This window comes from Anas platyrhynchos, chromosome 2 (assembly GCF_047663525.1).
Source record: "Anas platyrhynchos isolate ZD024472 breed Pekin duck chromosome 2, IASCAAS_PekinDuck_T2T, whole genome shotgun sequence".
Taxonomy (NCBI): domain Eukaryota; kingdom Metazoa; phylum Chordata; class Aves; order Anseriformes; family Anatidae; genus Anas; species Anas platyrhynchos.
Window position 1 is genome coordinate 101058810 of NC_092588.1, and position 11517 is coordinate 101070326.

General features: G+C 50.6%; 1 long non-coding RNA gene across 2 annotated transcripts in view; it reads left to right on the forward strand.

Annotated features, from left to right (window-relative positions):
- Nucleotides 1–5584, forward strand: part of LOC106015519 (uncharacterized) — a 302586-nt gene extending 297002 nt beyond the window's left edge. Inside the window, exons 10-11 of one of the 2 annotated variants that reach the window (XR_011806844.1) lie at nt 1156–2520; nt 2651–5584. This is a non-coding gene — a long non-coding RNA (uncharacterized lncRNA). Of the gene's footprint in view, nt 1–1155 lie in introns of both variants that reach the window. The other variant, XR_011806842.1, reaches the window with a different exon arrangement.
- Nucleotides 5585–11517: the final 5933 nt, after the last annotated feature.

The following is an 11517-nucleotide window of genomic DNA, read 5'->3' on the forward strand; positions in this document are numbered from 1 at the left end:
AGTGGCTTATACTTCCCTGGGAGCAGGAACAGGCTCTGACCCCTGGCAGATTGCTCGGGTTTGTTTTCTTGTCCCGATTCACAGAGCTCCTCTGTGCTGTGGCGCAGGAGAAGACGTGGAGGGCATGACATCTGCTCTGCAGGCTGCAGAGCATTAGGGCCACACAGCACAGAGGGTGAAGGGTTGCAGAGGAAACCTCACAGCAGCAGCTCACGTGTGTTCGCAGGAAGGGGACAGTTCGATTTTTTTCACTTTTCCTGTGCCTCAATTTCCCCACTTGGCCACATTTTGCTGCTCAGGGTAGGATGCAGCTGTGGCGGGGAGGACAGCGAAGGGGTTGATGTCAGTTCAGCAGCTCTGTCATTGCATGACTCGGAGCATAAACTAATGAAGTGAATCTGTTTTCCTTCTCTCTTTCTTTCTTATCTGTGCTTTTCCACATACAGAGGAAATGGAGAGGGGGAGGCAGTGAGAGGCTGTTATCATGCAGCGATGAGACAGGCTGCGGAGGAAAGGATGCTACTCCTTCAGTGATCCCAAATGTGCTCCCAAATCTCAGAAGAGCTGAGTATTTCAGCTGAAAGAGTCAACTATGAAATAATCGATTCCCTGGACACCAAAATAGTTGTCATTATTGCACAGCATCAACAGCCCATTGAGCTGAATGGGGGCAGCCCATGCAGGGCTAGTGTTTCAGTCTGTCCACCTGCAGCCTAGTAAATAATGGAGAGGATAGTTTACTGTTACAGAGGGATCGGAATTGCCTGGCTGAATGGTCACAATCCAAGGAAATGTGTTTTAATTTAGCTAAATGAAAAGTAATACATCTGGGAACAAGGAGTTCAGGCTGTACCTACAGGACAGGAGACTCTGCCTTGGAAAGCAGGATTACGGGGTCATTGTGGTGACTACCTCCACGATCGCTGCTGGTTCAGATGGGTGAGAGGGCTCATATGGTGCTGGGAACCCAGGAGCAAATGACCTGACGTGGGAAGGCAGGAGCACCCCTGGGCTGCAGCAGTCTTACCTGGTGTCCACCTCCTAGCAGGAATATAGGAATGCCAGGGAGAGCCACTGAAGTGCCCTGGTGGCTGGGAAAATTATTGTTTCTGTCATGTAAGGTTTAAAGTGTGCAAACAAGTCATTTTTTTCCAGGGAGACGTTTGGTTTGTCTTTGTGATGCTGGAGAACAGAATTGCAGCGAGGGAACACAGAATTACACTAATTCAGCTGTGGCATGAGACCCTCCTTCAGAGATATGCCTGAGTCCACCTTTGAAGAGGAATATATAGTCTGTATTTCCCTTATTGCTGCAGCTCCATGCTGAGACAGGGACTGTGCTGAACTTTTAAGGTTTTGGGCCACAGACTCTTATTCTCCAGTACAAAAGAAGCAGCACGTTGTGGGGTATTGTAGCCTTTTCTTCATCTTCTTGTGAAGTACAGGAAATTGATTGGGAAAATCCTTTGGAAGGTATGAGCTGGTCCAGGACGTCTCTCTGGCCCTGGCACATGGCTGTGATCCTGCCCAGGACTGCCACTGTCCTGATGACTTGCTGATCCCGGGGGAGGTCTGCATCTTCCTGCAGCATGGTCTCTGAATCACCTGACAAAATCACCTGTGCACAATACACAAGCTGGTTGGTCTCTTCTGGCTTTTACCCATGGCACAGACCAGCTAAGCTTTTGGAGGACTGTGCTGCTTCAGTATAGCTGAAGTCTTCAAGCTCAATATTGATGTTGTTGACCAGACAATGAAGAACATGAGGTCCTATTGGCTTGTGAAAACAGGCTCATCTTCAACCCTGGCAGCCGGGAGACTAGAAAGAAAGTATCTAGTCACAATGAACAACAGATCCAAAAAATGTGTTTTTCTCTGTGACTAAAAGACATGTGATCTTAAAGTATACAGCGAGGGACTGAGGCCTCATAGGCAATACTCCTGGGACAGAGGCCTACATTATTGCCATTCACTTTGATCTCTGTGTCAAGCATCTCGGTTACTACTTCTGGACGGCAAGGCAGCAGCTGGCTTTCCCAATGTTTCTTAATGACTTTCTTTCCCATCAAGAACTGAAGAAAAATATTACATGCTATGGCAGAATGTAAGTCTTTGCACATTGTTTTGTCCCACTACAACCACAGACTGGCCTCATCTATGGAGGTTGCACTATGACTTATATTTGAACTTTTCCAACTTCAGACCTGGGGTTCTGGAGAACATTATCAAGAGAAAGGCCAGCTGAGATGGAGGGGTCTGACTCCAGCTCCAGACCTTCCCAAACCGTGGGAGTGCTCCTCTTGTGCAACTCTGGTTCGGGCCCATCTCTGAATATAACCATAAAGTAATAATAAAAAAGAAAGGAACCAAGAAATAGCTGTAACCTTCCATCCAACAGTGGTTGAGTTATTACTGCAGTTACATCACAGCTGAAACAGGTGCAAGGAAATAAGCCTCCCAAAAGTTTCTATTCAGGAGGGAAATGACCGAAGAAAGCAGAGGGAAAGGAGGAAGGCGGAGGTAAGGGTAGGAGCCAGGGGACAGAGCGGAAGTTGTTTCTCTTGGGATGTGGCCAACTTAGTAGCTGTCTGAACCCAAGAGTTGTCCTGGATTCTCCTTCTGTTTCTGTCTTTGCTTTTTCCACTTTCAGGATGCCTGCTAGCAGTGTGATAATGCCACTCTTGGCTTGCCTTCTGAATGCCCTCTCACCTGGGACCTCCACAGCCTGCTGAACCATGTTTAGACCTGATGCAAGCAGACACACATCCTTCCAAACATAATTTTTGCAATTTTCGAGGAATCCTTCAAGGACTCATCAGTTCAAGTAATTCCCTCTGCCCCAAAACTATGGGGAAGGGAAGCGATTATGAGAAAGCTCATGTTCCTCCAGCAGCTGCAGCCACTTTGGGTGGGATTCATCTGACTAAACATAGATGTCTCCATGTGAGCTAGTCACGCTATGCTCCCTTTATGGAGGGGAATATGGGGAAATATAGGCACAGCTATGAGTCATCCCCTCCCCAGGTTGGTGTCTAAAACAGGTCAGGCGAATCTTGCCCATTTCTCTTCTCTGCTTGTAAAAGGAGCTGCAACGAAGAGGCCAAGTGTAGGTCTGTAAAGTTGGATGAAGCCCATCCTTTATCTGGTGTCCAAACTGAACAATTTGGTCTGCGACAGAAGGGCCAAGCTGTGGTAAGCACATTATCAGCAAGCACCATAAAACCACGTAAGAGTGGGGTGAATTGGCATATGTGGGCTTATTTCAACATGTGCTTCAATGTGGGACAGGAGGCAAGAAGTACAGTGTCAGAGAGGAAATGGCCTAAGAAAAATGCCTGTGAAAGTCACCATGGGACGTCACTCTGGTGCCAAGGCTATGTTTGTTTTGAACTAGTGCAGGTACCTCTGCTTTCCTGTTTGCAGGCTAAAGTTACTGCCTTTCTGACACCAATGTAACTCACATTGTCACCAGTTACTTTCCTGCTCCTGGCCTCTCTCCTTCCCACCTCTCCTTTGCAGGCTTCAGTGAAGTAGGCCCAACTTCATATCCCTAAAGAGTTCATCATCAGTGGTGGACCTGTGAGCCTAGAGCACTTCCACGTGCCATGGACACTGGGGCACCCTCCAGTGGGACAGCGGCCGTCTGCATCCTGCACTGTAGCGCCTGATGGCTCAGCTCTGCACATCTCCTCACCCCAGGCCGCCTGGCCTAGCACTGAGCTGTGTGTTGAAACAGAGGAGCATTTCCCATGCTACGTGTGCATCAGTGACGCGTGGGGAAAGGAAGTCCAGCAGTTGCCAGAAGCACCAGTGATGTTACTTTATGTTGTTATCTGGTGAGAAAAGCAATGAAGCAAAAATGCTTTGAGCACGCAAGGAGCCAGCTCCTCTGTCGAGGGATTACTGCTAAGGACTCTCAAGACCTTATGTGCACCCATGACTGTAACCCATGAGTAAGAGCATGAAGCATGCACTCAAGGTAAATAAATGGCTAGAGGGAGCTGCTCCAAGTCAAATTTCTCCCCTCATTTTTTTCTTTCCCTTTCTCACTACCGAGAGACAAACAAAAGCTCATATGATGTCGTGGGGCCATGCATTTGGCAAGAGCCTTGCTGCTTTGTCCCAGCACACAACTGGCCCTTTTACTGACACTGTCCTTGCATCTGCTGGAGGTGGCACGTGCAGAGTCCAGCAATGCAAAAGAGGGCACAGAGAAGGAGGAAGATTTTCCCATCTCCTGAAAATGGTTCCACTCAGTGGCACCAAAAGCTAATGCAGGGCCAAGTGCCAAATTCCTGCTCCCTGCTGTAAGTGGTTGACTGATGGAGAGGGGCTGGTGCCACAGGGGCCTTCAGTTTTCCTCCCAGAAACATCAGAAAAGTGAGAGTGAATTTGTTTGCTTACAAATAGACAAACAAACAAAATGTGCATGCATGTGTGTAGGCACACAAGTTCATGGCCCATATTTTGGAAATACCTAAGGATTCAAGGTCCTCAAAGTTGCTGTGGGCATTCAGGACCTCTTCTGAACCAGGACACCTGAGTTCCTTGGCCTCAGCAGCACAATGAAAAACAATTGCTCTTTGCTCTGGGCTTAGATATTTCTTGGGTAGGTATGTTCATCAAGTGTCCTGGCTTAGAGCTAAAGGGCCAAGCATGCACCTACTCCTTCACCCCACTACAAGCTCACCAAGACAACCACAGCTTCTGAAGGGTCGTGATAAGAAAACAGGCTGGTAATTGCCCTATGCCCAGCTGGAGCTGCTGGTCACAGGTATCAAGGTACATCCACAGGTGAATGGATGTTCCTTCATGCCACATTCCCTCTCTGGGAAATAACATTGCTCCTCATTCACTCACACCCCATCTGTGGGACTGCTGCATCCAAGCCAAATGGCACCTTTTGGCCAGCCCAGCATGACTGAAACAAGCTGTGCTGGTTAATCTCCTGCTGGAGATGCAAGTACATGTGGTGGGGCTCCAGGAACCCCCGTGTCCTGTGCCCCATGGCTGGACAGGTGCAGGCAACAACTGGCAGCAACAGAGGAAGGGAAATCACAGCCCTCTCCAATGCAGAAAAGCTGCTAGCTCCCTGTAGCATCACCCTACTTCTTTTACGCTGTTCTTTACATCATCTATACCAGGATTTATTATTTGTGCCTGCAGAGAGCTGGGAGCCAACCCCAAGCAGCTCAGCCCCAGCTGCTGAGGTGGCTGCTCCTACAAATCTGCTCCATGGTGCAACCTCATGTACCTGGCTTTCAGCAGTTTGGTTAGGAAGCTGGAAGCTTTCCTGGGGGGTTGACAGCTGAAACCATGGCTCTGCTTCCTCCATGGAGAAACATACCCATAAATGTTTCACTGTTTCAGTCCTTCGAAAGAGAAACCTAGGCTAGACCCCATGAAACTCTGGGCTTGCAGCACTCAAAGCCAAGCAGGCATGCAGGCACTCTTGCTTTAAGAATTGATTTCCTAAGTGAACTGTCAACTCCCGGTGGCTAGAACAATCTGCAAACAATTTCTAGTCACTGAACAAAGCAAATCTTTGTACTGTGCTGTAATAGTCCGTTATTAAATAAAGGCCCCTTTGTTATGCTATAAGAAATGGTGTGTACTCCACTGCTCTTCGTAATGCACCTTAGTGTGATTTTGCAATGCATATAAAATCATATTTCATGTCCTGTGAAAAGATGACATAGTGGATAATTTAATTTTGCTAGGAAAAGCACAAGGTGAAGGACAGATCATGGCACAGTTCTGCTTTGAAAATCATTGTTAATGCATTTGATTCATGATGATAGGAAAGGACCCAGGGACTGGACTTTCTCTCATTTTCAAGAGCCTAAATGAGGAGCAATACTGGTGAAATTAGTTGAGAGGAGAGCAAGGGAAAAGTTTAGCAGCTGCCATTCCTGTGAATTTTGTTACTGACTGTGCTGCCTTTCTGCAGTTCCAGGCTAAAATGAGTCAAAGCAGGAATCAAAGGGCGTTAGTGTTTTCCCATCCAGAAAAGCAAATGTGTTTCCAGCTCCCTCCCATCTCTCTATTGCTCTGCACCCAGCAAGCTCCCAGCCCTGGGGTTCCCCCTTCCCTGTAGGCACATGGGCCCTTAGGGTTCAGCCCTGCTAAAACTAGTGCTTTAATTTTATTAAAATAAATTTAATTTTGTCAGACTGCAACTTGTCAACCAAACCCGTCAGACCACCACACGAGGTTGCATCCCCCTAATTTTTTGCGTTATGGCATTTGGCATGATGTTGATGGTTCAGGAGCAGGGCTGTAGTTTTCCTGCCCCAATCTCTATCTCCATTGTCACCGTTGCAGGGCCATGCAGATCCCCATAGGCTGGCCACCAAGGCCATGAGATCCAGGCTCAGTGGCACAGATCTCTCCACCCAACCCTGGTGTCTCCCACTTGGCTGGGAGTAGCCAAGTGACCTTTGGGCAGAAGGTTTCTCCCATGAGGTTCCTCCTTCACATTAGCTCTCACTGGGGCTGCAAATGGGGCTTTTACGACATGCAGCCAACCGAGATCAGGCTAAGCCTGCTAACTCATTTCATGTGAGTGATTCATATGCCATCTAATAATAGCAGCTCCTGGCCATGCCAGCACAATAACTGACCATGGAAAACTCCACACGTCTCTGGGCTGCCGTCCCACCAGTTTTCACAGGCTGAATTGGCTGTGGCTGGTGGTTTGCCTCTGAGGGCAGAGCCATGAGGCTGAGCAAGGAGATGCAGACCATGCTGATGGCATTTCTGCCCTCTGCACCAGTAGCAATGCCACCATCGTGCTGGGCTGGGAGCAGGCAGGAAGATGACCCTCTCCTCCTGCTACTTGACATCGAGTGGGCATTATTCATTACCTCCTCTGCTGGCCAGAAGCCAGCCCAGGGAATTGCAGTCATCCGACCTTCCTTCCAGGACAAAACCGTGCTTTTCCTCGCTTTCCATCCCCAGCTGCTACTTAGAGTATCTGCAAGATGCCGCTGTGTATCTACCGGATGCCTCCTGGCCATAGTGCTGATGGGGACTGCCTCATTCACTCGTGCCAATTCTCCCAGTGGGAAGGGGCAAAGGCAAGGCAAAGTAATGTTCACGTGCCCTGTCAGACCCTTGCATCTCCCTGTCCAATGCTCCTCCAAAACAGGGTTTTGCCTAGTTTTGGGACATCTAAAAGAATGGGGGTGGTAGAGGCCAAAGAGGTCTCACACCCATAGACAGTGCAGCTGGGTGAAGGGTCTTGGGTATGGGCTGGAAATGGGGCTGGAGAGAGAGCAACAAGCACACCAGTAACCTGCATTTTCCCACTTCTCAGCCGTGGGGAGGCAGGGGGTCAGTGCTCCAGAGCTGAGCCCACCGGGCAGGAGCAGGGCAGTGGGTGGCTTTGGCTCGGCAGCCAGGACGGCACCGCACAGTAAGCCAGGACTCCCACAGAGGGGCAGCACTGAACCACTGAGAAGACCTCGGCCTCAAAGACAGCTTTTTCCTGCTGCAGGTTTGTGAATGACACCTTGCTTTGCCTGGACAAGGGACTAGTGCAGGAGCTGAACAAGTCCCCAGCAGCAAGGGTGGATGAGCAACAGCAGGGACCAAGAGAAATGCACGCTGAACAGCCAGCGCTCACCTGGAGCTATGGCCAAAGCCATGTGCCAAGCTGGTGCACGGGCAGAGAGACGTGCCCGGGGCGGTGACAGGGCCCAGGGGACTGCACACATCTAGGGGGAGATGGATTGCTGCTGGGCCCTTGAAGAGGAGCAGGAAATACTGGAACAGGGTTAATTCAAGATGGAAAGACGCTGCATGCTGGAAGCGCACATGCAAAACCAAGCAAATGCGGCACTGCTGCATCGTGCAGTAGTTGTCCTCCCCTGACAGCTGCATGTCCCACTCCCCATGGGTGCTCACAGGGTTAGGACATAGGGACGGGGTGATCCCATGCTGCTTCCTGCCAGCCAGGGCCTTTCCCAGGAGGCAGCTGGCCCATCTCACTCCGAGTTTTGTTTTTGCCATTTGTTTGCCTTGCAGGGAGGTTTTCCTTTCCCTCCTTCCCAGAGCTGAGTCAGAGCCGTGGGGTTTCCAGCCCCAAGGAGAGCAAGGCAACCCTTGGCCCAGCTGTGCTGCTGGTGAGGACATGAGGCCCACCTGCACAATGAGGGTCCCAGGTGCTCTTTCCAGAGCCCTCCTCAATTGCAAAAATGATTTGGTAGGCACTGGACAAAGGAGGAAAAGCTGGCTTGGATGTGAGCAGCTTTCACAGGTGCTCTCGATTTGAAATGGGGTTGCTCCCCTTTTAGCTGAGTGCATTGTGTGGCTCTACACCATAGAGCCTTTTTGTAGCCTTTTTGTTTGTATTGTCTCCTCTAAATCTGATGTTTTGGCTGCGGTGGCCCAGCATTTACCAGAAAGAAGACTTTGACCAAATACTCATGATCAGCAAACACGCTGCAGTGGCACCAGTACTTAAAAAATGACGCTGTCTGGGGCAGACTGGGAACAGCGCTGGGTTTTTGATTCTCTCCAGTTTGAGGTGCAGCACACAGCCAGCCAGCAGAGGAGGATTCCCGGCAGCACTTTGCTGGCCGGTGCTGAGCCCTCGCCTTCTCTGCTGATGCTCCAGCTGAACCAGAGCCAAGCAGCGCTCGGGTGAGGAGCTGGTTGAAACCCAAGCTGTTTCAGGACGTGAAGGTAAGCAAGAAGTGCTATGCTGGTTCAAGACTGCACCCCACAGAGCTGAAAAAGGCATTGCTGCCTCCTAATTGTGTGGCTCGGCTTTGCACAGCTTTGAGCGTTTTAGCTGCTTCTTGTAATTTGGAGAAAACAGCAGCAATCTCCAGGGGAGCAGCCATGGAGCGAAAAAACAGCATGAAATGTTTTTGTTGTTTTGTTGTTGTTGTTGTTTTCCCTCTATGCCACAGGCCAGCCTTGAGAAGGGAAAGAAATCTGAGGCAGGAAAAGGGCTGGATGGGGGAAGGTGTGAAGGGCCATGCCACCAGCCCCGGGCAGCCAGCAGCCTGCAGAGAGGCCAAGTGGCGTGCCAGGGGTGGGGACGCTGCACGGCAGGCTGCAGAGGGACACAAGCTGCTCAAATTTAGAAGCAAAAGGAACAACAGCAGCATGGCACGGCCCCAGTGCTGGTGCCCTGGAGGACAGCACTTCCCGGCTGGGGCAGCAGTGGGAGTTTTCTTGCTCCAAGGTGATGTGGAGAGAAGAAAGCGGCCCTGGAGGACTGGCTGTGTTGTTTCTCCCAGGGGAACTACAAAGGAGAGCTTGACTTTCACTGTTGGTGGGAGGAAAACACCCTGCCATCTGCAGCAGCCCTGCAAACCTGCATTTTCTGCTGCCCCACTGCTATCTTCCCCTGGATGATGAGCCTCCAGGTAGTGATGAATGTGAGAGACACAGCGCAGGTGAGGAGGCCAAAAGTCATAACCTGCTGGAAAAATCTTGGGGTCAGGAGAAGAAAGGAGGATTTCCCTGTACCCATGAGAATGGGTCCTCACTGGGCTGCAGCAGGCAGCACCTGGCTGCTTCCTCCTCTGGGCCCTGCACCAGGGCTGGGCTGCTGGACTTATCACAGGCCCATCCACCTGTCTCAGCACTGGGCAAGCGTGCTGCTGGGACTGCAGCCCTCTTCCTCCGCCCATCAGTGGCTCCTCATGCCATCACGGTCTCTTTTTAAAGGAAGGCCACTCAAACCCCGCCGTATCTCTTGCATGCAGTGCAGTGCAGGTGAGTCAAACAGCGTGGCACGGCCCACCCCACCACCGTGGTGTGGCCACCACAAGTGCCACTGCTGCTTGGCTTCACGCTCAGCCAAGCACAAGCCTGAGGTGCAGCCCTTCAGGCAGATGAAGCCTTTGGCCCATGAAAGCATTGCCGTGACCCTCCAGCCCTGTGGGATGTGCCATAGGTCTTCCAAGCCAAACTGCCTCAAGGCAAGACCAGCACATGGAGTTCTTCCTATGGCCTGGGAGGGCTGGATAAGGCTCTCTGCTCATGTTGCAGAAGTGGGACATCTTCCAGCAGCAGAGGTGCAGCCAGAGAGGACAGGGAGGTACACACATCTCCCGTGGTGCCTCCTGTACAGTCAGCTCTGGCAGCTCCCTGTCACTAGCACAGGGACTCCAAGGATGGTGGAGAGTGCACAGGTACAGTGGCAATGTGGTCGTTCAGCTTGGATAATTAGCACTGCTATTTCTATCTCTGGCCTTTTCTCAGCTCATATCCATCTGGGGCTCTTTTTGATCACTACATAGCTTTCCACCCTCGTGTTTTTTTATTCTCTCCTGCTCTGCCTTCCAGATTTTTGCCACTGTTTCATGTTGCTGTCCAAGTTATTTGTCTCTTCTGTCTTGCTCTGGTCGTGGGAACATTAGCAATGTTTTTCTGTAGAGCAGGGTGGCTTAGCGACAGCCCCACAGACCTGACAGAGATCCTGGTGCTGCTGGCAAAGGCTGGAGCAGCTCAGCCAGCCCCCGGGAACTGATCCTGTTTACGGTTCATTCCCATCTGATCTGCCCACCACTCCTGGCTCCAACTGTGCCGCTGCCACGCTCGGCGAGACACGACACAGCATCGTCTCAGGCACGAGGCTAGTGGTGCATCTGTGTGCAGGCTTATCGGGGCCATGAGGCATCTGTGCAGGCAGGCACTGGGTGCAAGCGTTCCTATCAAGTGCCCGTTCTTCCTTCTGCCTGGCCCAAACCCACTCCATTTTGCCTGGGAGAGCTGCTGGGCCAGTCCGAAGTCAGAGAGGGAAAACGGGCGGAGGCAGTGGGAACAAGGGCAGTGGAAACACAAATGGGTTATGTGCTTCCCTGGGTGGAAAGAGGCCCAGGTTGTTAAATAGCAAACAATTTTAGCATGAGTTATTATTATTATTGGTTGTTTGTACTGGGAAGTGGTGCCTAGGGGCTCCCATTGCACTAATCATGTAACAAAGCTATGTTCCTAACACAAATAGCTTGTGTTTCAGCATGCAGAGAACAAGCAGTCTCCTTCCCATTATCCCCCCTTCAAAAAACTGTATGAAGATTGCACAGTCGAGCCCACAAACATTGAGAAAGGAAAAAATGACATTAGCCTGCCCTATGGTGCCATGGCTCACAGCCAGCCTGGTAACCTCAGCAGCACCTTCAGCCCTCCCTGTGCTCTCCTGCCCTGGTCCATCCCCTACCAAGGCAGGTCTCAGCTCTTTGTATTATTGCCATCAGCAGTTTTTGTGTTGCCCTTGTGTTTGGCGTTTGGGTGTATTAAATTCACATCGTCTGTTTAGGATGTTTTTTTTCCTGCCTTGCTGCTCGGTGCCATGTATCTCCATAGTACTTCACAGGCTTTTCAAACAGCAGTTCTCTCGGGTACGTGCCCCTCTGAAGTAAGAAACTAGTTTAATGAATTCAATTAATTAATTTACAGCTTTGGCACCAAAACACAGACTAACTGAAGGTCAAAAGCATCCACTAATTTTGGATGTTACAAACCAAGACTGCCCTGCTATTTCCTGGTTTCCCAAGG